This window comes from Sminthopsis crassicaudata, chromosome 2 (genome assembly GCF_048593235.1).
Source record: "Sminthopsis crassicaudata isolate SCR6 chromosome 2, ASM4859323v1, whole genome shotgun sequence".
In the NCBI taxonomy this organism is placed as follows: domain Eukaryota; kingdom Metazoa; phylum Chordata; class Mammalia; order Dasyuromorphia; family Dasyuridae; genus Sminthopsis; species Sminthopsis crassicaudata.
Window position 1 is genome coordinate 20374926 of NC_133618.1, and position 14672 is coordinate 20389597.

Genomic DNA, 14672 nt, shown 5'->3' on the forward strand with positions numbered 1-14672 from the left:
GAATGTTATGGAATATTATTGTTATGTAAGACATGGCTAACAGGATGATTTCAGAAATGTATGTAAAGACTTATATGAACTGACTCTGAGTGAGAAGAGCAAGACCAGATCAATATATACTTCAAAAACAATACCATATGATGATCAATTCTGATGGATGTGGCTCTCTTCAACAATGAGATGAATCATATCAGTTCCATTTGTTCAATAATGAATAGAACCAGCTACACCCAGTGAAAGAAAGTGGACAAGTTTTGTCCATATTCTAAACATGTCCTTGCTAAAGATTTCCATTCATTAGGACTTAAAACTTCAATAGTCAAATTCTCTAATTCCACTGAGTTAACACCTTGTTTCAAGTATACTTCTCCAAAGTTGCAGCCTTCTACAAGTAGTTTTTTTTTTTTTTTTTTTTTTTCCCCCAGCAGTTTTTGGCAACAATGAGTTCTTATCACAAAATCTAGGGTCTTTGGGTTGTCACATATTAAACTGTTATGGCTATTGACTATTTTCTACTGTGAACCTGATGCAACTGATGGGGGTTGAGGTCCCTTTAAGATTCCTTTCTAATTGCCCAACCCGTGGCTGACCTTGATTCACAAATCCTGGTCAAAGGCACCCTTTTGAATATCCAGGCCGAGCCCCATTATCTGCTCAGCTTCCCCCAGCCCTCACCTGATCTGAGCTAACTGAAAAGCCCACCAAGATCTTGGCACCACCCACAATTTTATGGATATAATAGGTTCCAAGCTGTAGCACTCTTTGCCGGAGCCTTCCCACCAACACATGGTATCCTTCTAGCCATGTAGGGGTTCCTGCTGCCCAGCGTCCACCTCTGGCTCTGTTTTCTTTCTAACTGAGCTTTACTTCCAAATTTCTACAATAAACCTTTTTTTTTTTTTTTTTTTTTAATCAATCTAGGTTTTCGGGCCTGTAAATTCATTTACAAGGGACACTGTGCCTCATGGGATTTTTGCGCCGAGAAACGGGGTTTCTTACTATCTATGCACAGACAAACAGGGTTCCCCCTTTCCTTTCTCTCATTACAACCTCTGAAGAACAGCAGGAAGCTCATAACCAAGCTCTGAGATGGCTACCCCCCCTGACCATTAAGTATATAGGTCAGCAAGGAATAATCTAGAGGTAAGAGAGATGATTGAGAATATAAAGTATAATATACAACAGTTAAAAGTTGAGTTAGAGGTAGAATGAAAAATCGCATAACAAACCATTTAAAAATAGTTAATAGAATTATAAGTTGACTTACAGGGTAAGATAGAGAAACCAGAGAAAGCTAGGTGATAACAGCTAGAACAGAACAAGTTCAGCCCAATGGCTGAAACTGAGAAGGGAAAAAAAAATTAACAAGAAAAAAGCTGATGAAGTCTTGTGGAGATCAGCTGGAGAAATTCTCCTTAGCTTTCTGCTGGTTTATCTTGTGAATTAATGCCTTAGGGCATCTATTGAGTATGAGGCCTTTGAGAAGAGGGTTAGTTCTTTTCATGTGCAAAACTTGATTTGGACTTTAATTTGGCCTAATGTGGATCATTCTTATTTGGGGAATTTTCCAATTCCTTACCCTTCTCCCTCAACTCCATCTTTGTGGGCTTGGGGGGAAGAGGAGCAGGAGTAGGAGAGGCAATGATATCATCAACTCTGCCCATTAATCAATTCCAAACACCTACCTTGTTCACTTCACTTCAAAAGGCAGGAATAGACTTTATGGCCTGAGGCAAAAGAGACTCCTGGCTTCTGGAAGACAGCTATTGCTATAAAGACTCTCTGGGTATAACATTAGCTGCCATCAATGCTCCAAGTGTTTTTTTTTTTTGTTTGTTTGTTTGTTTTTTTGCCTTGGGGCCTGGGGCTGGGCCCCTCATACTGTTTCCCTGAATCAGTCTACATTCTGATGCCAAATAGAAGGCTCTGTTGCATTTTGGACATAGGGTTTTGGGTCTTGTTCTCCCACTCTGTCTTCTCTGCCAACATTGAGCTTTCAGATGCACTATTTTACCACATGGAAAGCATTGACAAGTCTCTCTGGAGAATTGTGCATCATAGCCCATGTATAAAAGGTATTTGTGTGTACTGTGCCACACAGACTTTTGATCTCATCTAAAGGAGCACCATTGTCTAATCCTAGGATTTATCAGGACCATCCCCACTTCTTCTTTCTCCTCACACTTCCATGTCTGGCTGTTCTCTTTAAATCATAATCTGCTCAGAATTCTGATCCTTTCTGCAGCCCTGTCTCTTCCTCTTGGCAGGAACAGGTAGAGTTACTCCAAACTTTACCCTTCTCCCCTGGAGAGGTTTGCTCCTCTGAATGGGCACTATGATAGCTCTGTAAGCAGAGGCTGAGTCAAATGCACAAATGACCACAGACCTAACTCACAGTGAACTGTCCATATGCTTCCCAACTGCAGAGGACCTGACATGATTGTAATAAGGAGCTTTGTGTATTGCTAATTAACTCTGGGGTTAACAGGGAAAGACTTACCCTTGCCATAAGTCCTTGCATTGTTCTAGCTTTATTTTGGTTTTTGTTTGGTTTACTTCACATAGGATTGGTCAAAATTAAGACCTTCTAGAGGAAGGTAATTCAAAGATTTGAATAGTTAGAAGAGAGAAAGTATGGAATGTTGTGCCAAAGTTCTCTTTTAATGTCCTGACCCAGTTTCCCTAATTGTCCTATTCAGTTACTTTGCCTTAGGTTATAACCATTCCCTTTTAAGGTTAGGATAAAGGTCTTATATCTTAGACCTTAGGCTATCCTTATTCCCTCTTCAAGTTTGTTGGGATAAAGGTCTTTATCCATTAGATATCATTAGAATATCAGGAGCCTCTCCAGTACTTCCCATTATGTCATTCTAGGTGCCTCCCCCCATTACTTCAGCCCCATCCAGGTACCTCCCTCATTATGAAATTGTTCTTATTACCCTATAAAGAATCTTGTGTATCTGATATCTGTGCTGGATTCTTTGAGATGATAGTCTCATTCAGCCCTGGGAACAGCCATAGATCCTTGGTCCCAGTAAATCTCTCCATTTGATAAATTCTGAATTGAATACTCTCTAAATCTCTATCTTCCTTAGTTTCTTGGGCATTACAATCAGTCAAGCTGATTTGTGGCCTGCTTTCTTTCTTTCTTTCTTTTTTAAATTAATTTTATAATTATAAAAAACATTTTTGACAGTACATATGCATGACTAAGTTTTTTCTTTTAACATTATCCCATGTATTCATTTTTCCAAATTTTCCCCTTTCTTACTCCACTCCCTCCCCTAGATGACAGGCAATCCCATACATATTAAATGTGTTACAGTATAACCTAAATACACTATATGTGTGTAAATCCAATTTTCTTATTGCACTTTGAGAATTGGATTCTGAAGGTATAAGTAACCTGGGTAGAAAGACAGTAGTGCTAACAGTTTACATTCAATCCCCAGTATTCCTTCTCTGGGTGTAGTTATTTCTGTCTATCACTGATCAGCTGGAAGTGAGTTGGATCTTCTTTCTGTTGAAGATATCCACTTCCATGAGAATATATCTTCATACAGTATTGTTGTTGAAGTGTATAGTGATCTTCTGGTTCTGCTCATTTCACTCAGCATTACTTCATGTAAGTCTCTCCAAACCTCTCTGTATTCATCCTGCTAGTCATTTCTTATAGAGCAATAATATTCCATAACATTTGTATACCATAATTTACCCAACCATTCTCCAATTGATGGACATCCATTCATTTTCCAGTTCCTAGCCACTACAAAAAGGGCTGCCACAAACATTTTGGCACATACAGGTCCCTTTCCCCTCTTTTGTATTTCTTTGTAATATAAGCCCATTAGTATGTGGCCTGCTTTCTAAGGCCCTGCATTTCTGATTAAAATGGAGCTTATTTCTTTAGGACTTCATCTAGAACCCCATGTTTGATCATGAAAATGTAATGTTTAGGCTAGCTTTCTGTCATAGTCTGACCCAGTCTTAGACTGACTCAGTCTCCTCAGTAGTTTGACAAATTGTCAGTTTTGATAAGGATTGAGGTCCCTTTAAGATTCATTTCTGTTTTCCCAAGCCCCATGGCTGAATATCTGTGCCCAGCCCCCACCCCATCTGAGCTGGCTTGTGTTTTCTCAGCCTCCACAAAAAGTTTCTTATCTGACAAGCCCTCGAAAAACTTGGGGTACCATCCACAATCTCCTTTTAGGCATAAAGAAGCCAAGTTGGAGCTCTCTCTTTGCAGGAGCCCTTTCTCCCAACACATGGTATCCTTTTGGCCATATAAGGGATCCTGCCCTCCCAGTGGCCACCTCTGGCCCTGGCATTTTTCTAACTGAACTTTACTTCCAAATTCCTACAATAAACCTTGTATTTATCAATCTAGGTTTTGGGGCCTGTAAATTAATTTTGTGCCACTTGGGAGTATTTTACTATATTTGCATCGATCAACAGGGTTCCCCCTTTCCTTTCTCTCATCAGTTTCAACTAGCCTCTATCTGAGGCTGACTTTGTCCCTAGTTGAAGTACCCTATTACAATTACATCATTACAGAATACCAAATATTAGCCAATGTAGAGTGATTATGTCATTTTATCAAACTAAAGTGATTATATCATTATATCGTACTAGATATATGTGAATTAGAAAGCCATTAATTCCACTGAGTTAACACCTTGTTTCAAATATACTTTTCCAGAGTTCCAACCTTCTACAACTAATTCCAGTTTTCCCATAATTTTAGCTTTAATTACTGTCTTTTGTAATTGTGTCATAGGGTGTGGACAAAGCTTCTTGGGTGGTGCTTATGGTGTCACTGCCCTTCCCCCCCATCTCTCCACCCAAAATGGTAAAATTGAGGGGGGAGGGTTGTTATCACAAAGAATTATCACCAAATCTGGGATCTTTGGTTTTGTCAAACACTAAATTGCTATGGATATTGAATATTTTCTCCTGTCAACCTAACCTATTGTTTTGATCCACTACTGTATTTCTTAAACAGTTACAAATAGTTTTTATGACGACTGTTTTATAATATAGTTTTTAGTCTGGTACTGCTAGGCCAGTCATAGTTGTCATATGTAAATTCTTTATAAAAATAAAATTCATGAAACCATGGATGAAGAGAGAAACAAAATGATCCATTTATTGTCTCCTCTTTTTGATATTTTCAATTTTAGAGGCACAACAATCTTTTAATTCAAGTTTGCAAAATTTTAACACATATGTTCAAATACTTTAAAAAGACATTCTCTAAGATTAAAAATAATATTAATGTTATTAACATTTATATCACACATTTACTGTGCTAGGCACTTTTTAATTATTATCTTATTTGATAATTCCATAACAGTGGAAAGTGTGTATTTTTCCTATCTTCATGATGCAGATAAGAATTTTTAAAAAGTTATTAAGTGACTTACCCATAGTTACACATATATTAAGATTTTATGTTAGGTCTTTCTGATTTAAGGCCTAGTGCAACCTCTGGGCTGCATTTGCTAAATAATTTATGGCAAAAAAAGAACAACAACAACAAAAATAAAGGAAATTTAAATACAGGACATTTTGGTAAGGCTTATATTCCTTTCCATATTAAAAAAAAAAAAAAAAAAAAAAAAGGAGGAGGAAGAAGAGTAGGAGGAGAAGGTAAAAAGAGAAAAAAAGAGAAGGAGAAGAAAAAGGAAATGGAGGACAGGACATGGAAGAGAAGGAGGAGCAGATGAAAAACAGGAAATGGAAGGGTAAGAGAAATATAAGCTAGGGGGAAGATCCAAAAGAGAGGAGAAGAGAGAGAAAAGGAAATGGTTGAAGGGGAGGAAGAAGAAAGAGAGGGAGGATAGCAACAAGGAGAGGTAGAGGGGAAGATAAGGAAAAGAAAAGGAAGGAAGGGAAAGAAGAGAACAAGAAGAGAAGAAAGCAAAGAGAGAAGAAACAGGGGAGAAGAGAGGAGAAAAGAAATTGAGGAGATTGGGGAAAATAGGGACAAAGATAAGAAGGGGGAGAAGGAGAGAAGGGGAGGACTAAGAAGGGAAGAGTAAGTAGAAACAACAGGAAAGGTTTGGGGGAGTATAGAAAAAGGGAAGAAAGAAAGAACACAAAGAGAGGGAGGGGCAGGAGGAAGAAAAGCATAAGGGGCAGGAGGAAGAAAAGCATAAGGGGAATGAAAGGGAAGGGGGAGAACTAGCAGGAGGAGGGTGAGGAAGGAGAGATGGAAGGGAAGAGGTGAAGGAGAGGAGAAAAAGGAGAAGGAGAAATAATAATAATTTGGGAATAATTGGTGCTAACAACATTTGATTGATCCTATTGTCAGAATTTTATCTTCAACTTAATGTGTCAATATAGAAATGTAAATGTGGACAGGTTCTGTGATGATAGCCCTGGCCTGGGGGGAGAGAAAATAAACAAACAAACTTTAATAAACATCTGAATAAAATGATTCTGAAAGCTAAAAGGGTTTGAGGTGCTTTATCTGTGATAAGATGCTAGTATTGCTGGCAGAATATGAATCTAGCTCTTCTTGATCCCAAATGAGAAGATTCCAAGTATAAAAATTTTCATTTCCTTGACAAATTTACATGCAAATACATTTAGCATAGTTGAGAATCATTCTTATGATCATTTTACACTAGAGCATGAGTATATGTATATATATGTAGGCATTTATCATTTTATAAAATGATTTCAATGAAATGTTAAAAACATGGAAACAATAGGGAATTACAGTGGTTAGCTGGTTCTAAAAATTTTATTTTTATACTTGAAAGCTCAAAGTTTCGCAAAGTTTTCCATATGAATACAGCTAGTAAGAATTAGAGGTTTCATTGTAAACCAGGTATGATTTGCTCAAATTCATGCAATCTATGAATTAAATTACTTTGTGTACACACATGCATAAACACACATGCACATATAAAAATAAATAAAGCTGAACATGATTGTTTTAGTAATAGTATTGGAACAAACTGATGGATAAAAAATACACAGATTAAAGATTCAGTTTATTGATATAAATATTGAGATATTTTCTGATTTTTTGGATAATTCTTGATATATACATGAATTGCATACATTATAGAATCACATGTACATATATTTTTAATGCAGCAAATTCTTCTTAAAATAATTACAAAAGCATAAACTATTATACCTAACAGAATGTAATAATTTTTACAATACATAAAATTTGTAGAGAAAGAGACAGAACTAGTAAGATTAAGTAAAGTATCTATGATCCTCCAGTTAGCAAGAAACAAGTCTGGGAATGAAATATAATAGTGTGTTTCCTATGATGGAGTTCATGAAAAAATAACATTGAATCTCAGGAGAAAATAAATATTTATTAATAACCTACTATACACCAGTGGATAAATACTAGGGCTAGAATGCAAACCAAAAATATAGGAATTTCAGGCTAGATGGGAGAACAAAAGAAAAGGTGCAAGGGGGAAGGCACCATGTAAGGGGCGTGATGATAAATTATTCATTGTGGAAGAAATCCAAAATTAATGCAACAAAAGAAACCAAAGAAAGCCAAATTGGAGGCAGTTTGGTAGGAATGGAGGACATATGGGAAGGGAGTGAGTGTGTCCAGCTGATCTTCATTAAATGGAAGTTGAGGAGTCCACAATTGCTTCTTCAATAAGAAAAGCCAAGATTTTGAAGACATGAGAATTCAAAGAGATTCCCTGTATTTTGCCATAGGCAAAGAAGCAAACTTTTCTGGCTTAAGTGTTCTCTTCTATCTCATCCACCACTAACCATTGAAGCCATATTTCATATGATCATTGATTCATTTAAGGACCATGCATTAACTCCTGTTCCTATACCAAAGGAAAATGATGTCCCTCTTCTGAAGTAGCTTTCAAGTTGTTTTCCTGGAGGAGAAAGATCTCACATGTCATCTCATCCAACTTATTTCTGAAAACAAAAACAAATAAACAACTACCAGACCATCATTTCTAGAATTTCCTTGGGAGCTAGACTTGGAAAACTTCTTAGATGCCAAAGTCATTCCCTCACCATAACTTCAGACCTCCAGGGTTATCTGCTTTTGTATGGATCTGTACTATAGCACTGGGTAGATGTAGTTCTAGAAGAGAAAGTGAGATTGGACACTCCTCAAAACTCACTTAAATGCAGCTCACTTGTATGACTTCCAGGATATTCATTGATTATGAAGGACAAACAACCAAAACCAAATACAAACAACAACATTTATCCCTATTGATGTGAGCACATTGTTCTGTCAATGCAATTTCTCTTGTTTCTCTCATCTACTTGGTGTTGAAATCTTGTTAGAAAATCTGTTGATAAAAAGGAAATCATTTAGGGTACATGGAAGATCTAAATCAAGAATTTTTAACCTTTTGGTTTTCTGTGACACATTTTTCAGTCTGTTAAAGTCTATGGAAATCTTCTCTGAGCAATTATCTAAATCTATAAAATTAAAAAAAAAAAAAAAAAAAAAAAAGGAAAAGAAAAACAGAAAAAAAGAAATTAAATTGAAACATAAGGTTTACATTCTAATTCCTCTGGGCACTGTTAAAAATACCTGATCTAAGCCTTTCAGTGCCAGAATCTGATGGCCTCCAGGTTACAAGGACAAAAGTTGCAAAGTGTTAACTTTCAAGAAATAATCTATCCTTTGAGTCAGCAAGTGATAACATCATAACAAACACAATTGACTCAAGCAGCCTGAGTTCACACTTCACACTTCACACCTCAACATCTCTTCATTTGTTTGAGGCCTAAGCTTTTGTAGTCTTGCAGAATGAGAAAAGGAAGGTGTCAACTCAAAGCACTATTTATACAGCCTCTCTGCAAGTGCAGCTTCATTCTGCTTACAGCTGAAGCTGTGGCTTTAGCTCTCCACTACTTCCCTGAGTCTCCTTTTAGCTGCTGCTTTTCCCAACCTTGTCCCTCCAGTCAAGAAGGTCTCAACAAAAGGTACCTATTTATTCAGCCTGGTTACAGGGGCAGCTCCATTCTGCTCGCCCAGCTGAGGCTGTAGCTTTAGGTGCCCACTGGTTACCACAGCCTCCTTTTTTCCTGCTGCTTTCCCCAAGCTTGGCATTCCAGGTGCTCTCACTACTATCATGCCCTCTTCTCCCCTGAAAGTGGCTGTGGTGTGCTCTAGTAACCAGAACAGGAGCATGGAGGCTCACCATATCCTCAAAAAAAGAGGATTCCGAGTCAGATCTTTTGGAGCTGGAAATTATATAAAACTTCCAGGACCCACAGCAGACCAGCCTAATGTCTATGATTACAAAATGACCTATCATCAGATGTACAATGATCTTGTTAAGAAGGACCAAGAGCTCTATACAAAGAATGGGATTTTGAACATGTTGAGCAGAAATAAGAGAATCAAACCCCGGCCAGAGAGGTTCCAGAATTGCAGGGATGAGTTTGATCTCATCTTTACCTGTGAAGAGAGAATCTATGACAAGGTACTAGAACATTTAACTTTCAGAGATCAGAAGAGTCTGAGGCCAGTTCATATCATTAATGTAGACATTGAGGACAATGAAGAAGAAGCCACTCTAGGAGCTTTTCTCATCTGTAAGCTCTGTCAGTATATACAGCAGATGGAAGACTTGGAAACTGAGATAGATAAACTGTTACTGAAATTAGAGGACACAAGTGATAGGACTTTGCTCCATACACTCTGTTTTTACTGAGGCCCAAACTGGCTTTTTCTTCAAAGTTGAAAGAAGTCTAGGTCTATTCTAGAAACCAGGATACTTTGCAGCCAATCCATGGGATTTATGTGGACAATCAGGACAAAGAGTTCAAAGCCACTGGAGGAGCCTGTCAGTGTATACACTAGTCAGAAGATGTGAAAACCAAGACTCATGAAACCTTACCAGAATTGGAGGAGGAAAGTAGGAAGATTGTTCTCCACACAATCTGATTTTACTGAAGCTCAAATTGCTTTGCTTCTTGCTTGAAATTATCACCTGTGTCAAATTTTTTGATGATTCTCTCCTCTTCCAGAAAAACAATTTCCAATATTCCTTTCCTTAATAATTTTTATTCCCTTCATGTTGCCTGTTTTTATCATCTTACTTTTCTCTGCTATTGATTGTAATGTTTTTTTTTTCTTTTAATAAATATTTATTTTCTATTTTATAAACTTATTCCTTTCCTTAGCTGTGTCTTTTCTTAAAAAAAAAAGTAATTTCCTGGAGTATAGAAAGACTTATATGAAATAATTACTCTGTGCAAACTTGGAATCTGAAAAAAAAGAAAAAAAAAAAATCTCCCCAGGCTGCCCTCTGCCATACCAATATTTGGGTCAAATAGTACTTTTGTCTGAAGCTGGATCCTTTGTAAGCAGGGATGAATTTGGAGGTAGATGAGACAGAAGGGATATATTCAGGGAAAAAAAAAAAAAGATCTAAATATATATTATTAACATTTAAATGTAAATGTTTCTTGACTGAATTATTTCCATACCAATGTTTTTGCTCCTCTTACATACTTACATATATATACACACATACACAAAGATTTAATTATTTTATTCCTTTGTAATTTGTAAGGTAGCAATTGAATTAAAAGCCACAGTATGAACAACAAGGATATTTCACTTATTGATTGGTTTTTTTTGCCTTTCTGATAATGATTACTGATTAGACCAATTTCTTTTTTTAAATTAATTTCATTTTTAAAGATTTTTATTTTCAAAATGCATTCATATATACTTTTCAGCATTCAAACGTGTAAAATACTGTGTTCCAATTTTTCCCCCCTTCTACCTCTCAAATCCCTCTCTCTATGACATACAATGGAATCTATGTTAAACATGTGCAATTCTTCTCTACATATGTCCACAATTATCATGCTGCAAAAGACAAATCAGATTAACAATGGAAGAATATTGAGAAAGAAAATAAAATGTAAGCAAGCACCCCACCACATGAAAATACAATGCTGTTATCTACACTATGGCCACATAATACTCTCTTTAGTTGCTAATGGCTCTCACCAGACTATTTGAACTGGTCTGAATCACCTTCCTGTTGAATTGTCCATCAGAATCAATCATCAGATAATCTTGTTGTTGCTGTGTGAAATGGTTCTGCTTACTTCACTTAGTATAAGTTCATGTAAATCTCTTCATGCCTCTGAAATCATGCTGCTGATGGTTTCTTATTGAATAATAATACTCCCTAACATTTATATACCATAATTTATTAAGCCATCCTAAGATACTGGAGCATGTACTCAGTTTCCAATTTCTTGCCACCATAAAAAGTACTGCTACAAATATTTTTACATATGTGTGTCTTTTCCCTACTTTATGCTCACTTTGGCATACAGTCCCAGTAGGATCCAAGAGATCCAGTAGACCCTGAATTAAAAGCTATGTAGAATATATACAGTTTGATAGTCCTGGGGCATAGTTTTGGATTGTTCTCCAGAATGGCTAGAGTTCACAAATCCATCAGAATATATTACTGTCCCTGTTTTCCCACTTTCCCTGCCACATTCATCATCATCTTTCCTGCCATTTTAGTTTGATAGGTATATAGTGGTACAACTGACTTGTCTTAATTAGGATTTCTTTGATCAAAAATGATTTAGTGCACATCTTCATATTGTTAGAAATGTTTTTAATTTCTTCTTCTGAAAATTGTATGTTCATATCTTTAAACATTTGTTAATTGTAGAATGGCTTGAAATTTGAGTCAATTTTCTCTGGGTTTCTCAAATGAGGCCTTAATTAGAACTCATAAATGTAAAAATTTTTCCCCGTTTGAGAAGGCACACATGTCATTCTAAGCTTCCCTACTACCCTCACTACTAATTACCAAATTCAGCCTCAGAAATAGAAGATTACCAGAAAAAGTTTGTCCTGATCAGTGGGAGCAGGCCAAAGTAGGCAGAGAGGCAGAACCATATGCTAGCACACTGAGCAGAACAGGGAGTGGGTGGTCTCCAAGGGTGGAAAATTTGCAGGGAGGGCTGTACCAAATAACTCTGTAAAACCAAACCAAAACAAAATAGTGAAATGGAAAAAAAAAAGAAGTCCCATAGAGCAAAGCAACTCATTTAAAAACTCAATTGGACATATACAAAAAGAAGTTAAAAAAAAACTAAATGAAGAAAATAACTCATTAAAAATCAACTGAACAACTAGAAATGAATGATTCATTGAGACATCAAGAATCAGTCAAACAAAACCTAAAAGAAGGAAAAAAATAGCAAAAATGGGAAATATCTACTTGGAAAAACAACAGACCTGCAAAATAGTTCTAGGATAGATAATCTGAGCATTATTGGACTTCCTGAAAATTATATATAAAAAAAGATCCTAGATACTATTTTACAGGAAATCATAAAAGAGAATTGCCTAGAGATAATAGAATTAGAAGGTAAAATAGTCATTGAAAGAATTCTCATTGAAAGATTACCGATTTCATCTTATTCAACTTATTTCTGAAAAAAAAAAAATAAATAAATAAATAAATAAACAAATACCAGACCATCATTTCTTGAATTTCCTTGGGAGCTGGACTTGGAAAACTTCTTGGATGCCAAAGTCATTACCTCAACATAACTTCAAGCCTCCAGGGTTATCTGCTTTTGTATGGATCTATACTATACCACTGGGTAGATGCAGCTCTAGAAGAGAAAGTGAGATTGGACACTCCTCAAAACTCACTTAAATGCAGCTCACTTGTATGACTTCCAGGATATTCATTGATTATGAAGGACAAACAACCAAAACCAAATACAAACAACAACATTTATCCCTATTGATGTGAGCACATTGTTCTGTCAATGCAATTTCTCTTGTTTCTCTCATCTACTTGATGTTGAAATCTTGTTAGAAAATCTGTTGATAGAAAGGAAATCATTTAGGGTACACAAAAGATCTAAATCAAGAATTTTTAACCTTTTGGTTTTCTGTGACACATTTTTCAGTCTGTTAAAGTCTATGGAAATCATCTCAGAGCAATTATCTAAATCAATAAAATTATAAAAAAAAAAGAAATTAAATTGAAACATAATAATTTTTACATTCTAATTCCTCTGGGCTCTGTTAAAAATACCTGATCTAAGAAGTACATCATGCCCATCTTGAAGCATTTCAAGTTTAATCATGCATTCTCTAGTTTTCTACCCCAAACTGATTCATCAAAATTCATCTTTTAGAAGTCTTTCAGTGCCAGAGTCTGTTGGCCTCCAGGTTACAAGGACCTAAGTTGCAAAGTGTTAACCTTCAAGGAACAATCTATCCTTTGACTCAGCAAGTGATAACATCATAATAAACACAACTGACTCAAGAAGCCTGAGTTCACACCTCAGCTTGACACCTCAGCAACTCTTCACTTGGGTGGGGCCTAAGATTTTCAGTCTTTCAGAATGAGATCAGGAAGGTGTCAACTCAAAGCACTATATATATAGCCTGGCTGCAAGTGCAGCTTCATTCTGCTTACAGCCAAAGCTGTGGCTTTAGGTCTCCAAAGGATCGCCTAGGCTCCTCAAGCTGTTGGTTTCCCCAGCCTTGTCCCTCCAGTCAGGAAAGTCTCAAGCTAGTCTCTTCAAGCTGCTGCTTTCCCCAGCCTTGTCCCTCCAGTCAGGAAGGTCTCAACAAAAGGTACATATTTATTTTTCTTGGCTGCAGGTGCAACTCCATTCTGCTTGCCCAGCTGAGGTTGTAGCTTTAGCTGTCCACTGGTTACCACCGCCTCCTTTTTCCCTGCTGCTTTCCCCAACCTTCTAGATCCAGGTGCTCTCATCACTATCATGCCCTCTTCTCCCCTGAAAGTGGCTGTGGTGTGCTCTAGTAACCAGAACCGGAGCATGGAGGCTCACCATATCCTCAAACAAAGAGGATTCCAAGTCAGATCTATTGAAGAAGGAAATTCTGTAAGTCTACCTGGACCCACAGCACACCAGCCTATTGTTTATGATTACAAAATGACCTATCATCAGATGTACAATGATCTTTTTAAGAAGGACCAAGAGCTCTATACCAAGAATGGGGCTTTGAACATGTTGAAAAGAAAGAAGAAAAACAAACGCCGGCCAGAGAGCTTCCAAAACTGCAGGGATGAGTTTGATGTCATCTTTACCTGTGAAGAGAGAGTCTATGACAAGGTACTAGAACATTTATTTTCCAGAGATCAAGAGAGTCTGAGGCCAGTGCATGTCATTAATGTGGAAATTAAGGACAATGAAGAAGCCAGTCTAGGAGCCTTTCTCATCTGTGAGCTCTATCAGTGTATACAGCAGATGGAAGACTTGGAAACTGAGATAGATGAACTGTTACTGAAATTAGAGGACACAAGTGATAGGACTTGGCTCCATACACTCTGTTTTTACTGATGCCCAAACTCGCTTTTTTCTTCAGATTTGAAAAAAGTCTAGGTCTACTCAAGAAACCAGGATACCAGCCAGAAACCAGCCATTCCATGGGATTTATGTGAACATTCAGGACAAAGAGTTAAAAGCCATTGTAGGAGCCTGTCAGTGTATACACTGACAGTGTATACTGTCAGTGTATACACAGAAGATGTGAAAACCAAGACTCATGAAGTGTTACCAGAATTGGAGGAGGAAAGTAGGAACATTGTCCTCCACACAATCTGATTTTACTGAAGCTCAAATTGCTTTCCTTCTTACTTGAAAGAATCACATGTGTCAAATTTTTTGAT

At 36.9% G+C, this 14672-nt stretch overlaps 2 pseudogenes; both read left to right on the forward strand.

The window, feature by feature from the left end:
• Positions 1-9098: 9098 nt before the first annotated feature.
• On the forward strand, positions 9099-9683 carry LOC141553119 (RNA polymerase II subunit A C-terminal domain phosphatase SSU72 pseudogene; annotated as a pseudogene).
• Positions 9684-13818: 4135 nt separating this feature from the next.
• Positions 13819-14343, forward strand: LOC141552577 (RNA polymerase II subunit A C-terminal domain phosphatase SSU72 pseudogene; annotated as a pseudogene).
• The last annotated feature ends 329 nt before the right edge of the window (positions 14344-14672 follow it).